We start from the raw sequence: 18,652 nt of genomic DNA, 5'->3' as shown, positions 1-18,652 counted from the left end.
TTTTCTTTGTTTGAGCACTTGTATATTTTCTGATACTGTAAGATTCTTCAGGCTCATCTCATATATTGCCTAGAATCAGTCATTTCTCCAGGGAGGGCTGGTTCTTTTTACTAGTACGTGGTATTAGAAACCAAGATCTGGGTCTTGAGTGTGCTCATTGCTACTGTGGTATTACTTCTTTTAGGTCCTCTCAGCAGACAGCAAAAAAGAAAGAAATCTGTGTATTATTTCTACATGTAACCACATATACATCTATTTTAAGTTAAACATGAGATCTTACCAATATCTCCAGCTTTAAGCCATAGCCACATGAATTATTCTACCCTCCTATTCTTATTTTTTCTGCAAATTCCCACTCCAACAGTGAGAAACCTGGCTCCCACCATCCACCATGCATTAGCTGTTCAATTCCAGTATACATGCATAGAAGTATCAGAATTGTTACTCTTTCCCTCAAAGGAAACAACTTTAGCAACCAAAATACAATGAGCAGGCACAGTTCCTTTGGCCTTCAGTATTGCAAAATCCACTAATTTCTGGTTACTTAGGTCAGCATTCCCCACCCACCGCCACCTTCTTCATTGAGATTTTTTCATACATTTACAATACAGATAGATATTCTTGACAAACTGTATAGTTTTGCCTGTGATACCCTAAGCTTCTAAATGATTTTTTATATTTGCATACATTAAGGTAAACTATTTGTGCAGTAAAATTCTGCATTTTTCAAAATACATAGTGTCATGTATGATACATTAGAGTATCACAAAGAATAGTTTTGCCGACATAAAAATCCCCTGTACTTCACCTATTCAACTCTCCCCTGAATCCTGAAACCCTGGAAACCACTGGTTTTTTTTAATTTTTTTTTTTTTTTTACTGTTTCCATAGTTTTGCCTTTTTCTAGAATGGCATTTAATTGGAATTATATAATATGTAGCCTTTTCAGACTGGGTTCTTTCATGTACAAATGTGTACTCAATATTCCTAAACATGTTTTTTTGGCTTGACAGCTCATTTCTTTTAATTGTTGAAAAATATTCCATTCTATGCATACACCACAGCTTGTACATTAATTCGAAGGACACCTTAGTTGTGCCCAGTTTGGGGCAATTATGTAAAAACCTACCATAAATATTCACACGCACATTTTTCGCTGGCTATAAGTTTTCAACTCAAGTACATCAGTACCTAAGAGCACAAATGATAACCCATATGATAACAGTATGTTCAGCTTTGTAACACACTGTCAAAGTGTCTTTCAAAGTGGATGTGCCATTTTGTATTTCCACCAACAAGAAATGAGAGTTCCTGTTGCTCCACATCCTCATCAGCATTTGGTATTTTCAGTGTTTCAGTTTTTAGCTATTCTAATAGATGTATAGTGATATCTCGTTATTGCTTAAATTTGTAATGGCCTAATGACATGTCATATTGAATATCTTTTCTTATGTATGTGTGACACTTCACCTTTTGTGATGTGTCTGTTCTGATCTTTGGCCCGTATTTAGTTGGGTTGTTTTCTTATTGTTGAGTTTTAAGACTTCTTTGTATATTTTGGATATGAGTCTTGTATCAGATATATGTTTTGAAAATATTTTCTCCACATCTGTGGCTTGCCTTTTCATTCTCTTAACACTCTCTTTTTCAGAAGTTTTTAATTTTAATAAATTCTAAATTATCAACTTTTCTTTCACAACTATGAAAGAAAACATGTCTTCCTGGAAAATGTCATGTAGGTGATTTAACAGTATAACACAGAAATGTTTCATGTCTGAGATAGCCGTCTTCTGAGTAAGTGACGCAAACAATACATATTGTTTAAGAATCTCATGTTAAACTGGGTTATTGTGCCTCTGAAAGGACAAACAGGGGTCTGGGAAACTATGGCCCTAGAAATTTTCTGGTTTTTCTTGTGTAATATAATTACTTTTGTCCTTAAAGTTATTACTAGAGCTTTACATTGTATAAGATTCCTGATTTATATGAATCTGGTTTGAGTAATTCTTTGTATTATTTTACTTGCTAATTAGAACTTAAATTACTGTTGTGGTCTTAAATATCTTTGTATTCTCTATGGCAAATTTGATCAGATTTGAACAAATGTCTGCAATTACCTTATATGTATGAGAAATTTCACATATTCCTTTAATTTTCCATAAGCCTATGAGATGTGTATTATTATCACTATTTTACTGGTGATTTAATTAAGGCTCAGAGGTTAAAAAACTTTTCCAAGCTTATGTAAGTATCAGGGACCAAATAACCCAGATATGTTACTTTGAAGCCATGCTATTTTATCATTCTACTCATAACTTCTTTGGATTTGGGTCTGGGCAACTGGTGAGGTTCTCAATACCTAAATTTAGTGTGTTTATACTGACTACCAATTGGAAACATATGAACCTGTTATTTAATAAATTTAGTAAGTAAAATGATTGGATAGCTTCAGAGACATGTATTTACCACTGATATCTCAGCTCCCTTAGAAAACTTGTGAATTGGTGAAAGAATGTGGCATCCCAATTTATGTCTCCTTAGCATATTCATTATTTTAGCTGATTTTTTTTAGTTTTTAATAAACTAAAGACATCAGAGAAGTTCTGAAAACTGCATAAAAATTACCCTTTTGTAAGACACACATTTAAATTGGAAATCTCCATTTCTAAGTGTGTCTCCTTCTCTGTACCAGGAAGAAGAGGATAACCAAATCTAGAAAATTTTATCAATGAAGAAAGCACAGACATAAATCTGCTTAACAACCATACCCTTGTTTACCATGCCTTTTTGATAGCCTTATGTAATAACTGGTTCTACCAACCCCCACCGTCTTCTTTTGTTTTTAGCTGGAGATGTTATTTAAGACGGTGGCTTGGGCATTTGGGGGAGTTACTCAATTTTCCCGGGTATCTCCCATGTACACTGGAGGTATACCTGTTATTAAACTTCTGTTTGTTTTCCTTCTGTTAATTTGTCTTTTATTACAGAGGGTGTCCTTGGCCAAGAACCCAGAAGGATGGTGGAAAAATTATTTTCCTTCCTAATATTAGCACTTATAATTGGATAAATGGTGGGCTATAGAGATCACTGCCAGAAGAGTTAAAGTTTATTGAGTACTCTGTATTTTTTTTTGTCTTTTTGTTTCTTCTTCTATCTTGTTTCCTGTTTTCATTTGCCTTGTCCTCTACTTGGAAAAATAAAGGGTAGTAATCATGACCCTGATGTTTAAATCATGAGAACTGGCAATTAATATGGAAAAAATATTACCTATTTGTGTTGAAAATATACAGACTGCTTTTCCCCCTCCTGCAAGAATTTAATTAATCCTCTCCCTCACAAGAAGTTATAACTCACATTCCAAGCTAATTAAATCTGGAGAACATAATGCCTTGTTACAATACAACTTATCATTTATATATAACTTACCCTAAGCTGGAACTATGATATTATTCCTTTTACCAATTATATTGTATTTCTTAGGATGGGACCACCCAGAGCAATCTGATTGGTCCTCACAAACATGAAAGGGTAGTCAGGAATTGGTGGTGAGGTGTGTGTTAACAACAGGGTACATGCATCTTACATGATTCTAAAAGAGTTCTAACTCTCTAGCTCATGTCTCAAATTGTGAAATTGACTGCCAATATGTCTGTAGCTATCAGAGATGTTGACTCCAAAGAGCAAAAATCTATTCCTATCACAGTAAAGGCATTAAAATTAGGAACAGAAAGCCAAGAATATAGGGCTATAGGGACATTTGTGGCTTTGTGGTTATCTAGCATTTTATTCTACCTCTTTGGGGGAGGACTCTTCTTCCCATAAGACACAGTCAGGTGGGTCTATTAACCAAGTTGCCAAGCACATTTCTGTTGAAAAAGTAGACACATTGCCCAAACAAGACCAACCAGACCCTCCTTCTTAGAATTTGAATCTTGGCAGACAAAGCAGACTTAAAATATTAAGAAATGATTTACACTAGCAATGCTCTTGAGATGAGTGAAGTGGTCATGAAACTGAGTCTATGTTATTTTATGAACTTGATTCTTCAACTTTTCTGATTTCTGTGACACCTCCAAGTCTGTCTGACAAATTCATTTTTGCCTTTAGGTGGGTTTGTTTTGCTCTCTACAAAAAAACCCCAAACCAAACAAAAACAAAAAACAAAAACAAAACCCTAATTGCTACAAGACCTAGTTGTATGTTACTGACTGTGAAATTCAGCAAGTCACTTAGAATCTACAAACTTCAGCCTTTCACCTGACAAACGTGAATATATGTGTCCTTTAAGTCTCACAGAATCCGGACAGTAAAGGAGATTGTAAGTTGTCTGTGTTTTGCAAATAATATTCTACATGAAATTAAAAGATCTAAGAATAATACGTTCTATGTGTTCTGCTTTTGCAAAGTAAAAACATGAAGAAAATAACATTTGTGTATAAACCATATTGCATATCACATACATATATGTATTTCTATCTATCTATCTAGTCATCTATCCATCTATCTTTATTAGTTAGGATAAAGAGAAAAATAAGTGGAAGCCCAAAGGCAAAGCAATGAGACTGCCAGTGATGGTTAAGGGAATGTCAAAGGGATGAATGGAAGATATGAGGATAATTCCTAACACCAAAATTGTGTCTTCATTGCTATCGTTCTAATTCATCTGGATGAATGTGGAAATTGGAATACAGTCCCATGATATTTACTCTGGTTGATATGTTGTAATACAAAGAGATTGTAAGGGTAAATATTTAAAAATAAAATAGGACAAGACTGCAATAATGCCCCTAATAAGGGATTAGATTATGACCAGTGTTTACTGTAGATATTTTTGTCATCAGATTATCAAATGCATGCTATTACCACTCATGTTGTGGGTTTGGCATTTAAGAGAATAATAGACTTCTGTTTAGAAATCATGTTTGTCATTAAAATCCTAACAAGTGACAGCTGTAATAATCTATAGCCTATACATTCCAAACACAAGGTAAGTCAAGAATTTTGCCACCAGAGCAATGATCTAATTAGGACCTGTGTTCCTGGGCTGCCAGTAAATTTATGCTACTCTATTAGGGGATTTACCTTGAATATTCTTGGAAGAGAATACTGCTGTTACCCAGATGACTGGTGAACTTTCTAATAGTGATGAGGAAACTAACATTTGTGTCACCTCTTCTGGGTGTTGGAGAGTTTGCACTTTGTATTTACAAGCTTTACCCGACTGCCCCCTCACAATACCCCTGTGAAGTTCATATAATTAAGACTATTTTTCTGCAAAAACTGCACTATAACACCATGTAGGAGCCTCTCTATCACAAGCATAGAGCTGCAAACTGCATTTCAGCACTAACTTTTGATAGATGTTGATCTGCAGTGTGACAAAACACACATTCTCTGAAGCGAGGCCAGTTACGCTTCTCCTTCTCAGACCTTCTCCCATCATGGTCACTGTGAAATATATCTGACTGATACTAGGGCCAAGATAAATGGGAAAAGTTTGCTCATTAGCTATAGGAAAGTATGAGATGACAATAATGATTCCATTTTAATATATAGGGACAAATACATTCTTCATAAGTATAGAAATGTAACTGTTCCATCATATCTCTATGGTATTAATTACAAACCTGTTGAGACAGTGAGGATATTGATAATGGAACTTAGAAATTGTAAAGTACAATGCATATAAAATTTATAAAACTTAAAAAAACATATTTATCATGTCCTGGGAGCTGTGAAGGGACTGTAGATACGATGATTAACAAGACACATTCCCTATGCTCAAAAAACTTGTATAGTATCATTGTAGTTGCTATTGTTGTGTGTACTATTAGTTATATTTCCAATACTTTCGCTTTAATCCTCTATGTTATTAGATATAAAGTCAAAATTATACATCACAGTGTTTATTTTCTTTTCTTCACTTTGGCCTTTGACTACTTCAATCATATTTATGCAGATGCGACCCAAATTCAAATCTCACCCTCTCTCGTGAGCTCAAGTCCTGTGTTTACAAAGTACATGCTCAACCTCTAAATAACCTGCTGATTCCTCAAACACAATCTACCTCAAATGGAGTCATATAATTCCCTTCCCTCCAAATGACAGTCACTCAACCATGAAAATATACAGTCAATTTGGGTCCTTGTCGTCACCTAAATCAATCGTCAAGTCTAATGAGTTGGTATTCTTTCCATATGTCCTTTCTGGCCTCCCTCATCCAGGATTCCATCACATCAACCTATTTTATATTTCGCAGTGTCCTTATGTTCTTTCCAGCTATGGTTCTAATCGTATCAACTATGCCTAAAAATATTGGCACTCCACAAAACATACTCAAATTCCTCAGTCTACTGTTGAATGCTTTCTGTCATCCAGCACCAACTTCTCATCTGGTTTATCTTCCACAGTTCTTAATGTCCAGACCTCACAGGAAACTTATTTGTAGAATATTCCAGCACATTTCTTCTTAATCTGCTTAGGTCCTTCTTATTCCACTTAGGTCCTTCCACTCTCCACACACTTGGCAGCCCCTACTCACCCATCCAGGATAATCTCAAAATGTGTTCATTACTTCCTTTAAGCATTTCTGATTCTTTGCAGGTCAAAGAGCAGTTCTTTCTCATCTTTAATTCTAGTACCTTTTGCTATATTGTACTTATGGGTTATAAAATTAAAGGTATGTGCTTACATACCACATCTCTCCTAGCAGATGTAAACTCAAAGAAAAAATATGTCTGATTTATACATATATATATATATATATGTGTGTGTGTGTGTGTACATATATATATATGTATACGTATACACATATATATGTATATACGTATACATATATATATGTATGTATACATATATATACATATTTCAATATCATAGATAAGGAAAAGTATATAAATCACAAGTGTACACATGGATAAGTAAATATTCACAAAGCTAGCACACCCATGTAGCTAACATCAAGATCAAGAAATAAATTAGTAGAATACCAGAAGTCACCTCATATTCCCATTCAGACTCTACCCTTAGCCTCAAAGAAATCTAAAATCCTGATTTATATCAATATAGCCTAATTTTAAACTTTGTATCAACAGGATCAAATGAATGTACTATTTTGTATCTGTTTTTTTTTGGGGGGGTGAGGAGCTCAAGTTTATATTTATGAGATTCATCCATGTTATTTCATGTCCTTGTAATTTATACAGTCTCATTACTGTATTGTTTCATTGCATAAATGTATCCCACTTTGTTTATCCATCTTTCTGTAGATGTACAATTGGCAAGTTTCCAGTTGTGGGATATTACAAATAGTGGTCCCTTCTTGGGTCTTCAGTTGCACATATATAATGCACATATATAGTGCATTTCTATTGGCTAGATAGTGTCTGATGTATTTTTGTATTCTTCACAGCATCTAATTCAGTGCTCTCCTTGGAAAAAATGAACAAATGAATAAATATATATGCTATGTCCTTTCTCTTAAAATTATTTTAAATTGCCCATGGCCCATGCATTTTTGCATCCAGATGCATCAATGCTGTGTTCAGAATACACATATAACAAAAATTGGAGATATAGATAGATAGATAGATAGATAGATAGATAAATTTAATACTTGAAGGTGTATGTCATGAGGTAAGATCTTTTATTACCTAGAATTTGTCAAATTCTCAAGGAATATGTTTCTAAATTGTACCTGTACCCAAGAGAGAGCTAAGTATGAATGAGGTTTTTAGGGAGTGGCAGAACCTGGCTTATCACATTTTATGAGAATGCACAAGAGAGGGATTGGGTATGAAGTTAGTTCTTATTAAGGTTCTGAAAAAGAGTATGAATAAAAACAATGCAATCAGCATTCATAATCAGATAAGCCTTTAGAGTTATATATTAATTAATAAAATAGAGAAACCTCTTATATAAGCATTTATTTACTATCTTAAATGTCTAAACAGGTGAGTCAAATTGTTTTAGTTTTATTCCTTCATTAACAGAGAAAATTACATACTTATGGCTATAAAAACACCTTGCTCAAAGAGTGAGGATCCTTCAAGTAGCAGAGTGAACATATATTATTATTTTTTTTATTTTTTAATGTTTATTTTTGAGAGAGAGGGAGAGAGAGAGAGAGAGAGAGAGAGAGCGAGCATGAGCAGGGGAAGGTCAGAGAGAGAGGGAGACACAGAAGCCGAAGCAGGTTCCAGGCTCTGAGCTGTCAGCACAGAGCCCAATGTGGGCCTCACACTCATGAACTGTGAGATCATGACCTGAGCTGAAGTAAGACACTTATCCAACTGAACCACCCAGGCGCCCCATATATCATTAATATAATGTGTTTTCTCTATGTTTCTCCCTCTGTCTCCCTTCCTCCCTTCTCCTTCCTCTCCTATGTCTCTCTCTATTTCTTTCCCTCTTTCCCTTCCTTTCTTCTTTTCTCCCTCTTTCCCTCTTCCTCTTTTTCCTCTGTTAGTTGGGTTTCCCTAGAAGTAGCTCTGACACATGAATGGCATGCAAGGATGTCTCTGAGAATTAAAAGGAAGAGTGATAGCAGAATGGAGAAGAGACACATGGAAGAAAAAGCAGCTCAATAACACAATGAGTGACCAGAGCTCAATCCAGTGGGCAAATTGGGAAATGATGCAAAACAACTCATATATGACCCAACCAAGGGGTAAGGGAGGTGGGGTATTTATATACTAACCTGAGAGACACTGATAAACATTTTCACAGGGAAAGCTAATTCTCTGGCACTTCTAGCCTTCCACACACATATGCATCATGGACTTTAGAGGTTCCAGAAAATGGCCTCAGCACAGATACAGATACTAGCAGCTGGAAGTCAGCCGAGCCCCACTAAAATAGCAGGTCTGAAGGAATATAAACAAAATGCTGACAGTAATTATTCTTTCATTCTTACTCTAGTCCTTATTTTCTTTGCCTCATTCCCTTATGTCTCTTTCATTTTTTCTGACACCACAGCCACCATAAAAGTCTTTAAATTCACCTTAATATATCCAGGAGCATTTAAAAAATAAAGCGAAACTGAAGAAATCAAGACAATTGGAAAAATAAAAGTTAAAAAAAAAGCAGATGGACCCAAGGTGGTATTATTATTCAAAATACTTTCCATTCAAGGGATGAGCCACAGATTCACAGGAACACTAGCCACCAATACCATCGGTAAACATGATAATCTAGTGCAGAATTAAACAATCCAGTTTTCCAGGAAAAGCACTTTTTATTAATACCAAGATCATGGAAAATTTCTACATCAAGCCCTCGATAAAGGGAGCACTATGCAATGTGGTAAACAATGTCATTTTCAAACTCCCTAGAGAAATAGAAGGTTCAAAAAGCTAGAAGGAAATCGAACTTGAGGCCTTCAGAGAAAAACAAGCCTGAAAGGAATCATGTCCCTTTTGAAAACTATTCTCCAGCCTCAAATTATGAAAAACAATACCTTCAGGAAATAGTTGTCACAACCAGGGATTTCTAATGGCATCATGGCAAAGTTGATAATTGACCTGAAGATGCTTCAAGAAACCACTGACCATCTCAATGACACATTGACCTTTGAATAGCCTCTAGAGAAGGGTTAGGGCAGTCAGTCCAAGAATTGAGGGAAACAAAATACAGGAATCAAAATCATTGCTGCTGTCATCATGTTGTTCAAGCATGACAGCTTCAGGGCCTGCCACCACTCTGGGCTTCAGGGACACCAAGAAAAAAAGGGCTGGCAGCAGTCCACCCCAAATGGAGTCACACAATGCCTCCAGCAATTAAGCCTGGTAGTCACAGTTTGATTACACCAACAGTATACACTGGGCCTATCCGTTCATCACCATTGTATAGGCACTGTCACCCATCTGTGTCACCCTGGCCCTGCAATCTTTAGAGCTGCTACCATCAAGATGTTCTATATTTCCCTGAATCTAACCGGCTGCACTCTATGCTTACCTTTCTAAACTTTTCACTCTCTTATCTTAAAACATGACTCTATAAGATATAAACTCATTTTCATCTTTAAACTCTTCCTTATCTCTTTCCTTACTTCCTTGCTTTAATGAAAGGTTTGCTTTTTCCTACAGATAGAATTTCCCATGATGACTATGTATTATAAATTTGAGGAGACAGTTTTCCTGTCCATTAAGCCATGATATTCACAGAGTGTTACTCCCCTGTATCAGTCAGGATAGGCTATAATAAGCCACAGTAACAAAGAAATTCTGAAATGGCATAGTGTGACACACTCATTCCTCACTCAAAACACAGTCTGATGAGAAGGTCAAAGTACTTCCCTCAAATCATCTGTTTCTTTGTGTTGTTCCACCCTTTTCTGACATTAAGATCATCTTGGCATCATTCAGCCAACAAATAGAGATAAAACTGAGGGAATACATGCTATATATTTACTCATCCCAGTCAGAATGCGACATGTTATTTCTGCTTACATTCCAATAGCCATACTCAGGAATATGGCACCAACCTAAATGAAAAAGCGGCTCTCAAATATAGACTCCTAGAGTTCCCAAGAAGAGAAAATAATACTGGTCAGTATCTGTGACAACTCAATATTCTGGTCAACAAATATCTATTTTTATCCTTTTTCCAATACATAGAATACACTCTTTATTCCTAAAACAGACTGGCTAAATTACCATCTTGCCACTGTTTCCACCTCAAAATCAGATTCTCCAGGTGATTTCCACTCCTCTACATCAAGTCCACATGTGGCTCCTTTCCATAAAGATAAAATATATGTCTCACTTCAATATACAATGATGATATGCACATCAGACACTTCCATATAAAAAGAAAGAGGTAAGGAGGAGACGCAGCTGGCATTGTCTTCTTTACATGACTCTTACAGCTGTTTCTCACTAGGCACAACGGCAACTCTTAAGGAAAAACTGATTGTGTCAGTCACAGAAGGAGAGTCAACCGTCCCAAACAATAAGAGTACTGTAGTGGGTGTTGGACAAGTTGGCAGGGCATGTGCCATCAGCATTCTGGGAAAGTCCCTGGCTGGATGATTTGGAAGTGAACTTACCCTGGTGGATGTTTTGGAAGATAAACACAAAGGAGAAATGATGGATCTGCAACATAGGAGCTTAATTCTTTAGACATCTAAAATTGATAATTTTGTGACAGATAAAGATTACTCCATGACTGCCAATTCTAAGATTGTGGTGGTAACTGCAGGAGTCTGCCATCAGGAGGGAGACAGTGGCTCAACCTGGTGCAGAGGAATGTTAATGTCTTCAAATGCATTATTCCTCAGATAGTCAAGTGCAGTCCTGATTATATCATAATGGTGGTTTCCAACCCAGTGGATATTCTCACATACATTACATGGAAGCTAAGTGGACTACCCAAGCTAAGTGATTGGAAGTGGGTGTAATATGAATTTTGCTATATTTCACTATCTTATGGCTGAAAAACTTGGCATTCATCCCAGCAGCTGCCATGGATGCATTTTGAGAGAACAAGGCAACTCAAGTGTGGCTACGTGGAGCAGAGTGAATGTGGCAGGTGTTTCTCTCCAGGAACTGAACCCAGAAATGGGAACAGACAATGACAGTGAAAATTAGAAGGAAGTACATAAGATGGTGTTTGAAAGTGCATACGAAGTCATCAAACTAAAAGGATATACCAACTGGACTGCTGGATTAAGTATGGCTGATCTCGTTGAATGTTGAAAAATCAATCCAGGATTCACCCAGTGTCAACGATGGTGAAGGGAACGTATGGCACTGAGAATGAAATCTTCCTGAGCCTTCCATGTATCCTAAAAGTTCAGGGGTTAGCCAGTGTTATCAACCAGAAGCTGAAGGATGATGAGGTTACTCAGCTCAAGAAAAGTGCGGATATCTTGTGGGACATCCAGAAAGACCTAAAAGACCTGTGACTTCTGGCTTCTTGGCTGTAGAAATTTAAAACTACAATGTGATTAACCATGAGCCTTTCTTCAGTTTTTCATCCATATACTTTGATCAGTTTGCTTATATCTTCCTAAATATGTGAATCTGGGCTCACAGAATTGAAGTCCATGCTTAGTGCTTACAAATGAGCACTGAACAAATAAAATTAACTATCATAGTGTGCTTCTGAAAGAAAGGGAAAGAAAGAAAGAAAGAAAGAAAGAAAGAAAGAAAGAAAGAAAGAAGGAAGGAAGGAAGGAAGGAAGAGGTAGGGAGACAAGGGGAAACCCATAGCAGTCATGGGTCCATAGTAATTTTGAAATTTAGGAGAGCAGACAATGGAAATTGTCCTTGTTTGAGAGGTAGTGGAGATTCCATGAACTGGGTCTATTTTTTAGAAAGATCTATTTTGGTCATAGCTCTTCATGACTTCAAGCTCTTCTCTTGGGAAGTATTCTCCTTCCCATTACCATACTTGGCCACATCTTACATAGGGATTAATGTGACCTCCTTGAGGCAATGAAATGCAGACTTAAAGGCTGCCTCTTGATTATGAGAAATTAGGAGACTAGAAGTTGTTTTAATAGCTTGAACAGCATTAGAGATTTTCAGTCTGGTCTTGAAGTTTCTCTGGCAATATATTTCCAAAAAAAAACTTGTTAGGCTTGGGTTTTGTCCTTTTCTAGTCCATCCATGGTCCAACAGCCATATCCAAAGTTCTTTCTAGATAAAATACTTGAGCTGTGAATTTCCCTATGTTTAATTACTATTACCTTGGTCTCTTGAAATAAATATAAATACAGATCATATAATCTGTCTCATCCTCACCCTGAAACATTCTGATATAATGACAAGCTGAATTAGGTGTTGACACTCAATAAAAAAATCCCGTTTCTTACTATTTGGAGTCAGAAAGAAGTTTTTTTGACCCTACCAGTTCTCCAGTTTTTTTACTCCATCTATTCCACTTCATTTTTTCAAAAAACTAGCCAAATTTTCATTATGTCCTCCCTTTTTTATAACACTTTGCCAAATGTCATCCATAACAGCCCACTCACATGAATTACATGATTTTTTTCAAATTTCATCCACTAGACTTAGCACGTCAGTTAGGTGAATGATCCGCCTCTGAAATGTTACCAAAAGTGACAATCTTCCAAATGTTTTCTCCCAGCATAACATGAGGTACCTTCTTCCAATATCATGTCTTCCCTGTTTGCTTTCTACCACTAAGCCAGGGCCATACATTTGTGAAGACTTTTTTGTGGTATCGATTCACTTCTGCTTAAGATCAAAGATACCAGCTGCTGAACAAGTATTCACACTCTCAGTGACTTAATATAAGTTTAGTTCTCTCTCCTGCCATATTCAATGGTGAGAGTTAAGATTTCCTGGCAGCTTCACTTAGTTCACTGAGTCACTAAGTGGTGACTCAGATCCTATTGTCTTCTATTACAGAATCCTGTTTCCATCCACAAAACTGGGAAGAGAGATGAAGGGTCAAAGAGTTTTCAGTGTTTTGAGAATTCAGACCTAGGAAGAGTCTATATAATATCTGCTCACATTCACTTGATCACAACTAATCTTATGACTCCTAACTAAAGGCAAAGAAAATTGGGAAATCTAGTTTCTCCATGCCTAGGAAAAGGACATAAAATTGATGACAGATTCAGCCAGTGTCTGTTACAATCCAACCTTCTGGTCAATAAATATCTGTCTCAATATTCCTTTCACACATAAGAAATTCTCACTCAAGTACCCAGTCTCCATTCAGCCATTGCCTCTGGCTAAATGGAATCATGGAATCTGGCTTTCTGGAATCAGTGCATGAGGTCCAGCCATCTCTGTCATCTTCAGATGTGGTTTATGATGATCCTATAAACTTTGGACTAAAAGGATAAGTTATCTTCTCCCCACCCACATACACACCACATCTGGAAGTGAAACAGGGATAGGATGTCAGCAAAAAATACTCCCATTTACAAAGGTGAAGAATGAAAAAGTCACCACTCTTACCACTCTTACAATTCTGCATTGTTGCTGGGCATACATAGTAAAAATCTCTACCCTAGGGTTTATGATTCTTGCCCTCAGGACACACTTCTTGCCCATTGGTCTCCATGGGCTTCAGGCTCCTCCCTTTGGGAGTCTTTTTATTCTTTTTTTAGAAAAAATTTAATGTTTATTTACTTTTCAGAGAGAGAGAGAGAGAGAGAGAGACAGAGACAGAGACAGAGAGTGTGAGCAGGGGAGGGACGGGGAGGGGGGGCACACAGAATCAGAAGCAGGCTCCATGATATGAGCTGTAAGAACAGAACCCAATGTGGGGCTCAAACAAAGAACCATGAGATCATGAGCTGATCCAAAGTTGGACGCTTAATCTACTTAGCCACCCAGGTGCCCCAGGAGGCTTTTTATTCTTAATCACACCACTGCCCTGTCCAACAAATCAGTTTGAACATTTATTTTCTGAAAAGTGACTCGAAAATCAGTCTGTTTCTATCTTTTGGTCTTTATGTTTTAGAGTTTAAGTTAATTCTGAAAACGTTCAACTGACCTATGGAGAAAAGAAATCAAAGGGAAGATATACTGGCTACTTAATCATCTCATTAAAAGACTGAAAACAAAAAAAAAAAAATAAAAGAGGTTAGAGTGGGAGAGAGCCAAAGCATAAGAGACTGTTAAAAACTGAGAACAAACTGAGGGTTGATGGGGGGTGGGAGGGAGGGCAGGGTGGGTGATGGGTATTGAGGAGGGAACCTTTTGGGATGAGCGCTGGGTGTTGTATGGAAACCAATTTGACAGTAAATTTCATATATTAAAAATAATAATAATAAAAAAAAAATAAAAACAGGTAGTGGTTCAAAAAATAAATAAATAAAAAAAAAATAAAACCAAAGCTCTGAAGTAAAATAAAAAAAAAAAAAAAAAAAAAGACTGAAAACATCATTTCTTTTTGTCTACCGATGGGCAGAACTCAGTCACATGCATCTAACTGTAAGAGAGGATGAGGACTGGGGTCACTCTAAGTGATCAAGAAGGAGAAATGGGATTGGTTAGTCAGTCTCTGAAACTTTTCCCCAGTGTCTTTTTTTTTAATGTATGTTTTATTTACTTTTGGGAGAGGGAGAAAGTGTAAGTGGAGGAGGGGCAGAGAGAGAGGGAGATAGAGGATCCAAAGTGGGCTCAATGCTGACAGCAGGGAGCCCATGTGGGGCTTGAACTCACAAACCATGAGATCATGACCTAACCAAAGTCAGAAGCTCAACCAACTGAGCCACCCAGGTGCCCCCATGGTGTCTTATAAAACATCTTCTCCTTGACAGTGATAGCTATTTCGCTTGAACATTTCCTCTCTCCTAGTATCATCATTCTCAGTAGCCCTCCTCTTGCCTCTCCTAAAACAGATACTTTACCATTTTGAAAATTCTTCCTTATAACTTTATTGTCCATTCATGTGGTCAACCCACTCAGACCACTGGCCTCAACATTCTTGAGCTCCTCAAGTCTGATGATCTTCTCCAACATGATACCTCAACCACCCAATCTCAAAGTCACATACTAGAGCTTACCATCACCTGAAACAGCTTCATTTCCAAAATCATTAATCTCACTTCTTTCTATCTTCCCCACCCCACCCAACACTATGGCTCAAATAACATCAACTTTATATTTCTAACTACAAAATTTCCTTCCTAATTCATCATTTAGAATCCACTCTTAACCCTTTACTCCAGTCCCTCTGCTCACAGCTCCCTATTCCAGCTTGTTTACTCAACTGACCTTTTTATACCTAGACTAATAATAACTGCCTTTACTTTTTCCCAGTCCAATAATCTTGCCTTTTTACGAATGCTCTCATTATCCAGTTTAGGTTCTTTGGTTCACCATTTCAAAAATAGTCTTGCTAAACACTTTTTCCTCTCTATTATAAACCCACTTTGAAGAATATCAGCCCTAAATGAAACTAAGCATTCCCTTCCCTTCTGCTTTCACCCAAGCAACTGAACAAAGCTTAAGAAAACTACACAGAAGAACAAGTTGATGCTACAGTTTTTCCATGATCTTCAAATTGCAAAAGGCCCTAATGTGTGCTTGAAATAAGTCGCTTCTCTAGACAACAAATATTTTCTACTTTCCACAACAATTATGTTAAAATTTTGTGCTTCCCACAAAACTCTCTGTAGGTCCTCACCTCACTCTCATTGCCTGATACGAAGAGAAGAGTCTGACATAAGATAGGAAGACTTCATAGCTCACTACCAGTTCATATGACTACCTTCTTCTTGCCCTGAGCCCCTTTACCTCTCTCTTACTATAACGAAGCTGTGTGCTTCTCTTGTAGATGGCTCACCTATGCTTCAGTCTCCATTCTTATCGAACTTCATAGGAAATAACCTATTCCTCCCCATATATTATTTATCTCACCATTAATACTGCTCTTTTCTCAATTACATTTCATTCCTCTTATCTGTCTTATCTGAAAATACAGTAAATAAATTAAAACATTCTCATTTATAGCCACAGCTTCAATCTGATGACTGCTAATCCTTCTCAGGGCTTCGATCCACATTATCTCCATCTACCCTCTTGACAATTTACAAACATGTTGAACTGAACACATCCAAAACTGGAATCACTAGCTATTTTATACTCTAAAATCTTTTTCTGTTTCTTCCTCTCTCAATGAATGGTTCTATGTTTATCCTTTTCTGCATATCAAGTGCCTAGGAGTCATATTTGACGGCTCCCTCTCCTTTTCCACTTGCATTAACAAATTCTGAATGCTACATCTAAACATACCTTGAATACTTCTATTTCCATTACCACCACCCTGGCCCAAATAACCTCACATCTTTCTGGACTATAAAACACTCCCCTTCCTCCTTCATGGTTTTGAACTCCCCACTCTCTGTTTCTCTCTTTACATAAAATGGTGATCCAGCAGGATAAACTCTTGATTGGAAACTAAAAATCTGTTTCCAGTCCTGGCTTTGCCACAGTATGACATTCTGTACATTGTTTAAAGTTTCTGAAACTCAGTTTTGTACCATTTAACATATGAAGGTGAATTTATAAATTGTCTTTCACGTCTAGACTTCTAAGACTCTTAAATAAGTGTCTTTGTTATGTGCCAATAACAATCATAATGAGCAATTCTGAATTCATATGGAAAAATCTAATCACATTTCAGGGTCAAATATAAAATTCTAAACAGTGAGAAAACATACATGCACACACAAATAGAAATCAAATAAATAAAACATCAAACCCTTCTCTGGTTTCTTGTTGTTAGCTCACTTAGTTCTCCTATTGCTTGATATTCTAAAGAGACATACTTTATCCAAATTTTATGTTCCTGTAAAAAAATTAATATGAATATACTATCAATTTTCCCATTGGATTTTCAATTATTTCCTACAATGTTTGGCATGCATTTGAGTGGCATGCATGAAAATAAAACTTGTCCTGATTTGTTTTCCCTTTGGTGGATCTGGATGTTATCCCAGAACATGAAGCACAAAAGGTTAAGAGAGGTAGTAAATGAAATATAGATGAAAGATAGAAATTGTTCATACAGCTTAGAAAGAGTTTATCTCTAAAAATAGCTGCCTATATTAAAAAGAGATATTCCTAAATCAGTAGCTGCTAATAGAGCTAGATTATTAGAAAGAAATACTTTTGGTGTATCATAAAACTTGGAATAATAATGCAGCACTTGGTTAAACTAATAAAGGTACATTAGGGTATGTGAAATGGGAGACTTACTAAAGAGAGCAACTGCTATTTTATGACCAAAAAGAGAAGGAAGCAGAGAGCAGGAATCTTCCTGTAGCAGAAGCCAACATTTTAAAGTGTCAACTCACCTCAAGGCAAGAACAATCTTCATTCTCCAGGGGTGGTTAATAAGAAAGTCTTCACCAGTTAGGTTCTGATGAATAAGTATAACCCCCTGGGAATGGGAGCTGAGGAAATGATCAGAAAATGTCCCAAAATCAGGCCTTCAGGAGACAAGATAGTTTCTGGGGCATCATCCTGTTGGGAGTTATACAAATGAAAACTATGGTAGTTATGGACTTGTCTGGGCTAACATTTCTTTTAAATGTATATCATGTAGGTCATTTCCCAGGTCCTAAACAACTTCTCTAAATGGTGGGCCAGTTCCTATTAGTGGCAGAGCAGGAGAAGCTTTTTCACTCAAAGAGCTTTTGCTTGGAATGTTGAGTTTGGTTTTCCACTGCCAAAATCATGGTGGAGAAGTCCAATGCAGAGCTCTCTCTCTCAGGGCACCTGGATGGCTCAGTTGGTTGAGTGTCTGACTCTTGGTTTTGGCTCAGGTCATGATCTCACAGTTCAGTTCATTGGATCAAGCCCTGCATTTGGCTCTGCATTGATAGCATGGAGCCTGCTTGGGATGGTCTCTCTCTCCCTCTCTCTCTGCCTCTCTCCTCTTCACATGCACACATTCTCTCTCTCTCTGTCACAATAAATAACATTAAAAAAATAATAAATAAAAAAAATAAAATATAGATCAGACAATTAGAACAGTGCCTAGCTTATAGTAAGCAATTAATAAATATCAGTCATAATTAATCTTTATATTCAGGGTTTTCTAAGTATGGTTAACATAGTAAAGTATCTAATAATACAGTTGATCTTCATTTATTTTTAGATTCCATATTTGAAACGTCATCTTTATGCTAAAATATATTAGTAACTTCCAAATCAATAGT

General features: G+C 36.7%; 1 pseudogene; it reads left to right on the top strand.

Annotated features, from left to right (window-relative positions):
• The first annotated feature begins 3,645 nt into the window (after positions 1-3,645).
• Positions 3,646-11,962, top strand: LOC125928871 (L-lactate dehydrogenase B chain-like; annotated as a pseudogene).
• Positions 11,963-18,652: the final 6,690 nt, after the last annotated feature.

Source organism: Panthera uncia, chromosome D1 (assembly GCF_023721935.1).
Source record: "Panthera uncia isolate 11264 chromosome D1, Puncia_PCG_1.0, whole genome shotgun sequence".
In the NCBI taxonomy this organism is placed as follows: domain Eukaryota; kingdom Metazoa; phylum Chordata; class Mammalia; order Carnivora; family Felidae; genus Panthera; species Panthera uncia.
The sequence above is the reverse complement of the archived record's forward strand: the minus strand, read 5'-3'. Positions and strand labels throughout refer to the sequence as shown.